The sequence below is a fragment of the Alosa pseudoharengus genome, unplaced genomic scaffold (assembly GCF_046254945.1).
Source record: "Alosa pseudoharengus isolate Yale_2024_CS ecotype anadromous, Long Island Sound unplaced genomic scaffold, YU_APseudo_1.1 YU_APseudo_1.1_scf_21, whole genome shotgun sequence".
NCBI lineage: Eukaryota > Metazoa > Chordata > Actinopteri > Clupeiformes > Clupeidae > Alosa > Alosa pseudoharengus.
Window position 1 is genome coordinate 302,501 of NW_027468674.1, and position 12,500 is coordinate 315,000.

The window sequence follows — 12,500 nt, forward strand, 5'->3', positions numbered from 1 at the left end:
GTGGCGGTTGCATTTTTCTTTTTCCTTTCTTTTCATATATGGTGTAAATCAATCTACACAAGTAAAAGTACAGTTATATGACTGAAATTCTACTCAATCACAATGGAGTAGGCTACTAGACTAGACGTTTGATGATGTCAAAGCACATCACATATGAAGCGTTGTGCATGAGATGTAATTGCTTAGATTCCAGTTAAATCGTCCAGTTTCATTGGGTGAGAGATTTCAATGAACCAACCAGCTGAGGCCAGCACAGGAGTTTGTGTCCTCACGAAATGAACATGGTGCTTGTGCACTCGTGTTTGAGGTCGTTTCTTAATAGGAGATTTATAAAGGTACTTTAATACAGTATACATGTACTTCATTATTCACCACTTTGTGAGTGAGTGAGTGAGTAGCCTAAATTGTGAATGGCAAAACATAATTTGGCACTAAAGATCAGGGACTGAGGGGGACTCATTTCCATTTAGGTTTGTTCTGAGCAAAAACATTATTTGATAACATAATATTATAATACCTATATAATATTAGGTCTTAAAAATAATAGCCTAACTTAAAGGCACAGAAAATGTCCTTGCTTTAAGACTTGCAATAGCCTAACCTATGTATGGTGCTACCAACTGCATGACAGGCCTATAAATATTTGCCTAGTGTCTCTGGTATCTTATTTCACAATTTGTTTCAGTAATTTAGACTACATACTTGGAAAAGGCAGTTAGATAGTGTTGGATATTAATATTCTTTTTTATCAATTAGTAGTTCTAGCCAATTATGCAGGGGAGATACCGATTCATAACATCTGACTAAATTCATCTTATAAGGGGTCTGGGGAACACTGTGTGGGCAGGTGACTTTCCAAGCCTGTGGAGTTTTGAATAATATTCAAACAAAGGTTAATCGGAATGATAAATACCGTTAACCGGTTATCTAAAATTGAAAATTACGTTTTCACTCTAGAACAATTGGTTTTGCTCCCGTTTTCAGTTACGTCCTTCCAAAAACTGTGTTTGTTTCCGGTTTTCATTTTCATTCTTTGAACCGTTTCTAATCCCTGCTAAAGATATTTGGCCTTGAATTAGATACCCATACCCAGTACTTAGTTACTGTCCACCAGTGTCTGTGTTTGCATGTTTATTAGTGAGGTGGTAGATTAATAATTACATTCTTGTTATGTACATTTTAAATTGGTGTATTATAATTATTATTATATAATTATTATTATAATAAATCCAAAAAGAATGTTTTGACTAAGAAGGTTCTTACTTGACTGAGTCTTTATTGAATCAGATGGAAATGTTTTGACAATCACAGTCATGGTTATCATTGCAACAATCCTGCATTAGAATCTTGTTTCAATTCAGATACCTAAATCTACCGATGGCTTATTTTGTATGACTAAATTTGTCCATATTCCCTCAAAACTCACTAGAAGACATAATTTGATGGGTCATGTTTTAAAAATACCCCCAAATCAACAGAATCTTGTTTCAATCCATATAACCTAAATCTATCGATGGCTTATTTTATAGATATATCCATATTCCCTCAAAACTAACTAGAAGAAATCATTTGAGGGGTCATTTTTTAAAAGAATTATCTGGGGGAACAAACTCCAAACCCCCCTAGAATTGCTTTTTGACACTGAGTACAGACTACACAAACTGTATAGTGATTACACAGAGAAAGAAATTCACATATTAAGACCCACATCATCCTCCAAAACACCAGCTACATCTCACATATTAAGACCCACATCATCCAAAACACCAGCTACATCTCACATATTAAGACCCACACCATCCACAACACCAGCTACATCTCACATATTAAGACCCACATCATCCAACACACCAGCTACATCTCACATATTAAAGCAACACCAAAGAACTTTTCATCTGTCGCACGCACTATTTGTTTATCGAGCACCGGCTTTGCAAATAACAATGTCCACAGACAAGGTAGAATAAGTTGCATGATTTTATGAAAGTACGATGTATTGCGACATCAGATGCAAGTCAAATTTGTAGTTTCTCATGTCTAATTCCATCGAACTACAGATCCGCTACCCGATGCAGCAAACTTACATAGTGCGGTAATAGCCGATAGAGGGCCGCGAAGCGAATGCAGAAAGTGCCGTTCACCCTGTTACGAGTTGATGAACCACTGAAACGATTTTGGAAACATTATTTTAAGGTACAAAAAACTCTTTGGTGTTGCTTTAAGACACATCCTCCAAAACACCAGCTACATCTCACATATTAAGACCCACATCATCCAAAACACCAGCTACATCTCACATTTTAAGACCCACATCATCCAAAACACCAGCTACATCTCACATATTAAGACACATGATCCAAAACACCAGCTACATCTCACATATTAAGACCCACACCATCCAAAACACCAGCTACATCTCCCATATTAAGACCCATCATCCAAAACACCAGCTACATATCACATATTAAGACCCACACCATCCTCCAAAACACCAGCTACATCTCACATATTAAGACCCATCATCCAAAACACCAGCTACATCTCACATATTAAGACCCACATCATCCAAAACACCAGCTACATCTCACATATTAAGACACATCATCCAAAACACCAGCTACATCTCACATATTAAGACACATCATCCAAAACACCAGCTACATCTCACATATTAAGACACATCATCCAAAACACCAGCTACATCTCACATATTAAGACCCACATCATCCAAAACACCAGCTACATCTCACATATTAAGACCCACAACATCCAAAACACCAGCTACATCTCACATATTAAGACCCACATCATCCAAAACACCAGCTACATCTCACATATTAAGACACATCATCCAAAACGCCAGCTACATCTCACATATTAAGACCCACATCATCCAAAACACCAGCTACATCTCACATATTAAGACCCATCATCCAAAACACCAGCTACATCTCACATATTAAGACACATCATCCAAAACACCAGCTACATCTCACATATTAAGACACATCATCCAAAACACCAGCTACATCTCACATATTAAGACACATCATCCAAAACACCAGCTACATCTCACATATTAAGACCCATCATCCAAAACACCAGCTACATCTCACATATTAAGACCCACATCATCCAACACACCAGCTACATATCACATATTAAGACCCACACCATCCTCCAAAACACCAGCTACATCTCACATATTAAGACACATGATCCAAAACACCAGCTACATCTCACATATTAAGACCCACACCATCCAAAACACCAGCTACATCTCACATATTAAGACCCACATCATCCAAAACACCAGCTACATCTCCGATTTGCCTCCAACCTTGTGTAATGTAATGTAGAGAACAAAACATATTCAATGAAATCCGTAGTAAGTTTTGAATAATGTCCATGGCCCCCCTTCTGGAACCTCATGCCACCCCTTCGCCACCCCAGGAAAAAATCTCTAGATCCCCCCCTGGCCATGCTCAATCAACCCCAACCCTAACCAAAGCCTAGCCATGCTAAATCAACCCCAACCCTAACCAAAGCCTAGTCATGCTAACCCTAGCCTAGCCATGCTAAATCAACCCCAACCCTAACCAAAGCCTAGCCATGCTAACCCTAGCCTAGCCATGCTAAATCAACCCCAACCCTAACCAAAGCCTAGCCATGCTAAATCAACCCCAACCCTAACCAAAGCCTAGCCATGCTAACCCTAGCCTAGCCATGCTAAATCAACCCCAACCCTAACCAAAGCCTAGTCATGCTCAATATTGAGTTGGATGTTGTTGAACTGTCTCACACACACACACACACACCTTGAAGAGTGAGCGTGCATACTGCTCATTGAGGTCGATGTTGATCTCACATGTCACGGGGTGAGCAGATGGGAAAAGTGGGGGAGGCCAATAATGTTGAGGACGGGGGTCTGCACGGTGGTTAATTAGGTGAACACCCCGGTGGATACCTCCACCCTTTGTTTACATAATTACACACAGGTGAATGACGTTAATGGTAAAAGCTGGTGATTGGTGCACGGGGGAAAAGCTTGAGCTTTTAGGGACCCTGTTGGTAGTCACTTGAGGCGTCTTGGTGGGGAAAACGGTTGCACGTTGCAGAGTGAGAGTGGACTATCGCGAGTGGAGCGAAGACGGAGTGGCTTTGCCAACCGGAAGAATATCGCCGCCTTGCCTGTGGCCTGTGAAGTTGCCTGGTTGGATCCCGCTCCTACACACTGCGTTGTTGGATGTCTGAGGGGTGGAATCGTTCACCCCTCACGAAGTTAAGTTATTGTTTACTGTGCTACCTAGCTGTTGCTAACCCCTTGTGACTGTGAACCTTGGATTACGATTGTTATCAGCTTATTTACAACGGGGGATTGCCGGTGGAATCGCTGTATTCGGCCTTCCCTCGGAGAACTGCCACTGCTCTGCGTCTGCTTAACTTTGTGTCTGTGTAGCTATTATATTGCTCACGCCATTGACTTTGAACGTGCGTGTTGCTTTACCAAGAACTGTTCGAATGCTTTGTGCTTGTCTGACACCTTTACCACTGTTACTGTAGCTGTATTGCACACGCTATTGATTTTGCACTGCTTTATCGGGACTGTTTGAATGCTTTGGGCCTGCCTGATATGAACTCTGTGGCTGTGTAGCTACTATATGGCACACGCTCGTTGATTGCAATTGCGTGTTGCTTCCAAAACTGTCCGATGCTAAATGTGAACAAATGCCCACTGTGAACTCAATTTATCTCTGACTGTACAGGCTACTATAAGACCCACGGCTGTTGCCCCTGTCGCCTCATTAAGAACTGCCCATGCCCATTGCCTATTGCTATTGCTCCTGCTTTGAGTTGACTGTGTGAAAATATTAGGCTATCACCCCTCTCTCTGGACTGTGCCCTTTATCCATCTCCTCTGCCCTCCCCTCGCCAATCAGAGTAACGTGGGCCCCCAGCAGCCTAGCCTTTATTGTAACAGCCTATGGTGACAATTGTGTATGTATTAAGGATTGTGTGACCTCACTGAATTGTTGAGTGGAAGCATCCCCTTGTTCTGGTGTGCTGCTGTGCTGTGCTATGTTGTGCTATGTTGTGCTGTGCTATACCCCACGTGTGTTGAACTGTTACCCTAAGACCTACTAGACTGTTGGGTGCTCCGCTTAATCCTGTTTACCTGTCTGTGTAGGCAGCCGTTACCGTCCAGGGTGAGACTGGATTATAACCTGGCCTGCTGTGACCATTGGTGACCACCGGGGGGGAGAGCCGGCGACACAACGACCAGAGCGGGTGCGGTAGCCTACACTACATCTTATATATCATTCCGGACCCTCGACTGACTGGGTGGAGAGCCGGTGACACAACGACCAGAGTGGGTGCGGTAGCCTACACTACATCTTGTATACAATTCCGGACCCTCGATTGACGGACTGGAGAAGGGGGCGACTGGTGGCGACTGGCGGCGACGGGGACTATCCTTCAGATTTTCTATTCCCGAGGAATAACCTCTTTTAAGGACTACTTAAATAAAACATTTCTTAATTAAGCTCTGGTGTTTGAGGGGTACAGTGGTCTCCCTGGGGTAGATTGTGGTAGAAGGAGGTGGTAGTAGTGCCCCTCGCCTGTGACATTTGGCGTAGTCGGCAGGATTCTACCTTGGGTTGAGACCCTGTGCCCTTCAACATGCCGGTTGAGGAAAGACCAGCTGACAGGCCCCAAGTACTGACACCACTTTTTATGGGGGCGCCATGGGCACAACGATTCGGGGGTTCTTCATCAGAGTTAAATTTGCAGGAATGGGTGGCACAAATAGAATACCTGATTGACATTCAGCGGCTGACAGAGACACAACAAGTTCAATTCATTCTGGGCTCCTTGGAAGGGGAAGCAAAAAGGGAAATACTAGCTGTAGAAGAGACAAACCGTAATACTTCAAATAAAAATTTTAATCTTTTGAAGGGATTGTACGGGGACACTACACCTATAGCTGTTTTAAGAGCACAGTTTTTCAATTGCCGTCAGGGCCCCAAACTGGCTATTCGTGTTTTTTCGCTGCAGCTACGTGAAATCTTTTCCAGGCTGAAAAGACGAGGTGGTGCAGATTTGGGGGACGGGGATGCCTTATTGAGAGACCAGTTTTTGATGGGCTTATGAGACGGTCCCATCCGTCAGACTCTTAAGGCACAATTGCGCCGTGATCCAGCATCGACGTTCGAGGCCGTGAGGAAGGAGGCTTTGGCCTTAGAAGAAGATCGGGGCTATGACGACGACCTGTCCTCCTGCATGGTGGTCAGAAACTCCTAGGCCGCATGCGCAGCTCCCCTGACAGCAACCCCCACAGCCGATTGGAAACAGGAGCTGCGGGCCGAAATCATGAATGATGTTAAAGAACAGATGGTCGAAATGTCCAAGGTTATTTTAGAGGAATTGCGTGCTGGACACCCCACAGCCCCCCAGTTACCTCGCGCACGGTCCCATTCCATCGGGTCAGGGGAGGGGCGTGGCCCTCCAAGTCGGCCGGTTCGGCCCAGGTTTCAATGGGACGATCAAGGCCGCCCCATCTGTAGCAAGTGTGGCACGGCGGGCCACATCAGTCGCTTCTGCTCTGCTGGCCGCCCATCACAAGAGGGTTTTTAGCTTTGCCGGCCACTGAGGGTCAAGTGTCCGGGACTTCTTCTAATGACCCTCTATGCCCTGTTAAAGAGGTTTTAGTAGGCCAGTGCCCAGTTGTCAGTGTAAAGGTAGATAATAAAGATGTACAGTGTCTTGTAGACACGGGTTCCCAAGTAACAATGTTTGCAGAGAGCTTATGTAAAGAACTTTTCTATGAACAGGAACCCAAGGGCCCCTACGGCCCGTGGCTAACACTGCGTGGTGCCAATGGGCTAAACATTCCGTATATTGGTTATTTGTTGTTGGATTTCCAGGTGCAGGGGGTTCGAGTACCGTCTCGAGGGGTCGTGGTGGTCCGTGATGACTGCCTAGGAACCCACAGGGCACTCCTGGGCATGAATGTAATTGCTGCGTGCTGGGAGGAATTGTTCCAGCTAAAGGGCACTCCGTCGGCCATGATGTGCAGAAATGCAGAGGCGAAGGAATGGGAACAAGTATTCACTGACTGCCATCGGATTCAAGCCGTGACTACCCAGCAAGAGACAACAGACACTGCCCGGGTTTCCTACCGGTATGCAATTATCATCCCTGCTAATAGTGAGGCCTTAGTATGGGCCAAGTTGCCAAGTCGGACCCGCTCCCAGAACACCTGTGTGCTCGTAGAAGCACATGAAGAGTGCCAGGGCGTAGAGGTGGCTCGAGCCCTCACCAGGGTGCACCGAGGACGGGTGCCAGTGCGGGTGCGTAACATCCGCCCTCACCCTGTGCTCCTCCATCGACACCACAAGCTGGCCAAAGTGACGGGGGTGGGTGCTACCCAGGTGGTGGATGGCCAAGATATCCACTTGTCCGAAGTAAGTCCTGGCGTGATCGAGGTGAGCATTGTCCAATTGGGGGCAGAGTTGAAGGGTGTGGGGGAGGGGCTTCCTGAACATTTGTCATGTGAGTCCCTACAGGGTGATGGCCTCGACACTGCTCAACAACTACAGCTCAGTCGGTTCCTGACGAGGTGGCAGCATGTGTTTTCATCGCACGAGGAGGACTATGGGTGCACTGACCTGGTGACTCATCATATACCCACAGGTGAGGCCCCACCTGTCCGAGAGAGGTACAGGCCTGTACCCCCCACCCTCTACAAGGAGATCCGGACCCTACTACAAGGTATGATAGGAAGTGGGGTCATTCGCGAAAGTAGCAGTCCTTGAGCCGCCCCAGTTGTGTTGGTCCAGAAAAAGAACGGAACCTGGAGGTTTTGCGTAGATTACCGAAAGTTGAATAGTGTCACCAGGAAAGATGCCTTCCCGCTGCCCAGAATAGAAGACTCCTTAACAAGTTTGAGCCAGGCTGCATGGTACTCCACCCTAGACTTGGCAAGCGGGTACTGGCAAGTCCGAGTCGAGGCGAAAGATCGAGAGAAGACTGCTTTCACCACTCCATTTGGACTCTACAAGTGGGATAGAATGCCCTTTGGACTCTGTAATGCCCCGGCAACCTTTCAGAGGTTAATGCAGAGGTGTTTAGGAGGGCAACTGTCCGATTCATCATTAGTTTATTTGGACGATGTAATTGTCTTTTCTGTTGATTTTGCCACCCACCTAGATCACTTGGATGGGGTGTTCCAGTCCCTTCAGAGATATGGCCTCAAGTTGCGCCCGGAGAAGTGCCAGCTATTCCAACGTGAGGTCAAGTTCCTGGGCCACTGCATCAGCGGGGAGGGAGTCTCGCCTGATCCGGACAAGGTGGCAGCTGTTCAGGACTGGCAACCCCCGGGGACCGTAAGGCAAGTGAGATCCTTCTTAGGTTTTGTCGGTTATTATAGGCGCTTCATGAAAGATTTTTCAAAGATAGCAAAACCACTTAATGCTCTGCTTGTGGGCACTGGGCGGCAACGGCGGCGGGGTTCCCCCCCTATCGAGTGGACCGCAGAGTGTGCGTCAGCATTTCAGAAGTTAAAACAAGAACTACTTCAAGCGCCCATCCTGGCTTACGCAGATTTCACCCAGCCTTTTGTTGTGTACACAGACGCTAGTAATAGTGGCTTAGGAGCGGTCCTGGCTCAGCGGCAAGGGGGCATTGAGCGAGTTATCGCCTATGCCAGTAGGAGCCTTCACCCAGCCAAACGAAACGATGCTAATTATAGCTCGTTTAAAATCGAGTTATTGGCCATGAAGTGGGCTGTCAGTGAAAAGTTTAAAGATTATCTATGGGGGGCAAAGGTGATGGTGATTACTGACAATAACCCTCTAGTCCACTTGAAAACAGCTAAGCTCGGAGCAGTGGAGCAAAGGTGGGTGGCGCAACTAGCTAACTTTGATTATGAGATCAAGGATAGGCCAGGGAAGGAACACACCAATGCTGATGTGCTCTCTAGGCTCCCTGCTGCAGGTGACACTGTTCCAACCCCTAGCCCAGCTACAGAGAATGACGAACTGCTGGTGGGTGTCGTCGAAGCACCAGGAACCCAGGTAGAAGGCCTCCCAGCCTGTTGGGGGTGGGACCCTGTCCATTGGCGCCAGCTACAAGAAGGGGACGCGGATCTGGTCACGACTCGTGCTTATCTGGAGCAAGGCATGCTACCCCCAGCCGCAGAAAGACGCACCCAGGCCAGCAACTTCTGGGACAGTGGCGTCGACTGCGCTTGAAGGATGGTGTGTTATGTCGGATTGCACAAGACCCCCTGACCAATGAACCTAATCATCAGATCGTTGTTCCCCAGAACCAGGTTAGAGCCTTACTGGAGACTTACCACAACCAGACAGGCCACCAAGGGCAAGACCGGACCCTGTCCTTGTTGAGGAGGAGGTTTTATTGGCCCCGAATGGAGACCTGTGTCGATGCCTTTGTCCACGCCTGCCCGCGCTGTACACTTCGTAAGGCCAGGCCAGATAGTCGAGCCCCATTGGTGCCCATTGTTCCCCAGGCTCCACTTCATATGGTTGCTATGGACTTTGGAAGTAGACCCACAGACCGATATCAGAACATCCTTGTAATGACAGACCTGTTTACAAAATTTGCTTGGGCAGTTCCAACAACGGACCAGACTGCTGTGACCACCGCCCAAGCCCTGTGGAAAACTGTGCTGCAGCCCTTTGGGTGCCCGGAGGTCCTCCACTCCGACCAGGGCCCCAACTTTGAGTCAGCAGTGATCCGGGAATTGTGCCAAGTATATGGCTGTCGTAAGAGCCACACCACGCCCTACCACCCCCAGGGAAATGGTACTTGCGAGCGCTTCAACCAGACCCTGTTGAATCTGCTGGGAATGCTTGAGGTAGACCAACAGAATAGGTGGGTTGACCACCTCCCATACCTACTTCATGCCTATAATAATTCTGTTCACAATGTCACTGGCTATGCTCCTAGCTATTTGATGTTTGGTAGGCATGTGCGCTTACCAGTAGATCTCCTTTGGGGAACCAGACAACCTGAGGGGGTGAGTGATGTGACTATGTGGGTGGGTCAACACCACGATCGGCTCTCGTATGCATATAATAAGGTTTCTGAGCGTTTAGGTATGGCTGCTTCTAAGAACAAGCGCCTTTACGACAAAACTGCACAAGAAGCCCCGTTGTTGCCCGGCGAGCGTGTCTTGGTCTACGACAACCGGAGGGCGGGTAAAGGGAAACTAAGTGACCGGTGGGAGGCCCAGCCTTATGTCGTCCAAGGTCAGAGACAACCGGACTTGCCGGTCTACACTGTGAGGCCCGAGGCCAGACCAGGCCCGGAACGTGTCCTGCACCGGAACCTGTTGCGACCATGCCCCTACTACCCTACAGCACTCGAGGGAGCTGCACACCAGCCGGCACCTTCGCCCGCACCACCCAGGCCACTGTTCGGGTGGGCATGGACTCCGGCAGCTCCAGTACTGCCCACTGGGGATGGAAACCCAGGACCCGAACCTAGACGCTCTCAGAGAAGTACACAGGGGAGGCCTCCACAGAGGTATGAGGATGGGGGGTCCTAGACTGTGGTTCTCGGGACAAGAACCTGTTAGTGGGGGAGGGTGTCACGGGGTGAGCAGATGGGAAAAGTGGGGGAGGCCAATAATGTTGAGGACGGGGGTTTTAAGTTTTGAATAATGTCCATGGCCCCCCTTCTGGAACCTCATGCCACCCCTTCGCCACCCCAGGAAAAAATCTCTAGATCCCCCCCTGGCCATGCTCAATCAACCCCAAATCAACCCCAACCCTAACCAAAGCCTAGCCATGCTAAATCAACCCCAACCCTAACCAAAGCCTAGTCATGCTAACCCTAGCCTAGCCATGCTAAATCAACCCCAACCCTAACCAAAGCCTAGCCATGCTAAATCAACCCCAACCCTAACCAAAGCCTAGCCATGCTAACCCTAGCCTAGCCATGCTAAATCAACCCCAACCCTAACCAAAGCCTAGCCATGCTAAATCAACCCCAACCCTAACCAAAGCCTAGCCATGCTAACCCTAGCCTAGCCATGCTAAATCAACCCCAACCCTAACCAAAGCCTAGTCATGCTCAATATTGAGTTGGATGTTGTTGAACTGTCTCACACACACACACACACACACCTTGAAGAGTGAGCGTGCATACTGCTCATTGAGGTCGATGTTGATCTCACATGTCACGGGGTGAGCAGATGGGAAAAGTGGGGGAGGCCAATAATGTTGAGGACGGGGGTCTGCACGGTGGTTAATTAGGTGAACACCCCGGTGGATACCTCCACCCTTTGTTTACATAATTACACACAGGTGAATGACGTTAATGGTAAAAGCTGGTGATTGGTGCACGGGGGAAAAGCTTGAGCTTTTAGGGACCCTGTTGGTAGTCACTTGAGGCGTCTTGGTGGGGAAAACGGTTGCACGTTGCAGAGTGAGAGTGGACTATCGCGAGTGGAGCGAAGACGGAGTGGCTTTGCCAACCGGAAGAATATCGCCGCCTTGCCTGTGGCCTGTGAAGTTGCCTGGTTGGATCCCGCTCCTACACACTGCGTTGTTGGATGTCTGAGGGGTGGAATCGTTCACCCCTCACGAAGTTAAGTTATTGTTTACTGTGCTACCTAGCTGTTGCTAACCCCTTGTGACTGTGAACCTTGGATTACGATTGTTATCAGCTTATTTACAACGGGGGATTGCCGGTGGAATCGCTGTATTCGGCCTTCCCTCGGAGAACTGCCACTGCTCTGCGTCTGCTTAACTTTGTGTCTGTGTAGCTATTATATTGCTCACGCCATTGACTTTGAACGTGCGTGTTGCTTTACCAAGAACTGTTCGAATGCTTTGTGCTTGTCTGACACCTTTACCACTGTTACTGTAGCTGTATTGCACACGCTATTGATTTTGCACTGCTTTATCGGGACTGTTTGAATGCTTTGGGCCTGCCTGATATGAACTCTGTGGCTGTGTAGCTACTATATGGCACACGCTCGTTGATTGCAATTGCGTGTTGCTTCCAAAACTGTCCGATGCTAAATGTGAACAAATGCCCACTGTGAACTCAATTTATCTCTGACTGTACAGGCTACTATAAGACCCACGGCTGTTGCCCCTGTCGCCTCATTAAGAACTGCCCATGCCCATTGCCTATTGCTATTGCTCCTGCTTTGAGTTGACTGTGTGAAAATATTAGGCTATCACCCCTCTCTCTGGACTGTGCCCTTTATCCATCTCCTCTGCCCTCCCCTCGCCAATCAGAGTAACGTGGGCCCCCAGCAGCCTAGCCTTTATTGTAACAGCCTATGGTGACAATTGTGTATGTATTAAGGATTGTGTGACCTCACTGAATTGTTGAGTGGAAGCATCCCCTTGTTCTGGTGTGCTGCTGTGCTGTGCTATGTTGTGCTATGTTGTGCTGTGCTATACCCCACGTGTGTTGAACTGTTACCCTAAGACCTACTAGACTGTTGGGTGCTCCGCTTA

The 12,500-nt window shown here is 47.9% G+C and overlaps 1 protein-coding gene across 4 annotated transcripts in view; it reads right to left on the reverse strand.

Annotated features, from left to right (window-relative positions):
* Nucleotides 1-12,500, reverse strand: part of LOC143137405 (1-phosphatidylinositol 4,5-bisphosphate phosphodiesterase delta-3-A-like) — a 135,450-nt gene that overhangs the window by 88,825 nt on the left and 34,125 nt on the right. The gene's annotated exons all lie outside the window — the stretch shown is intronic.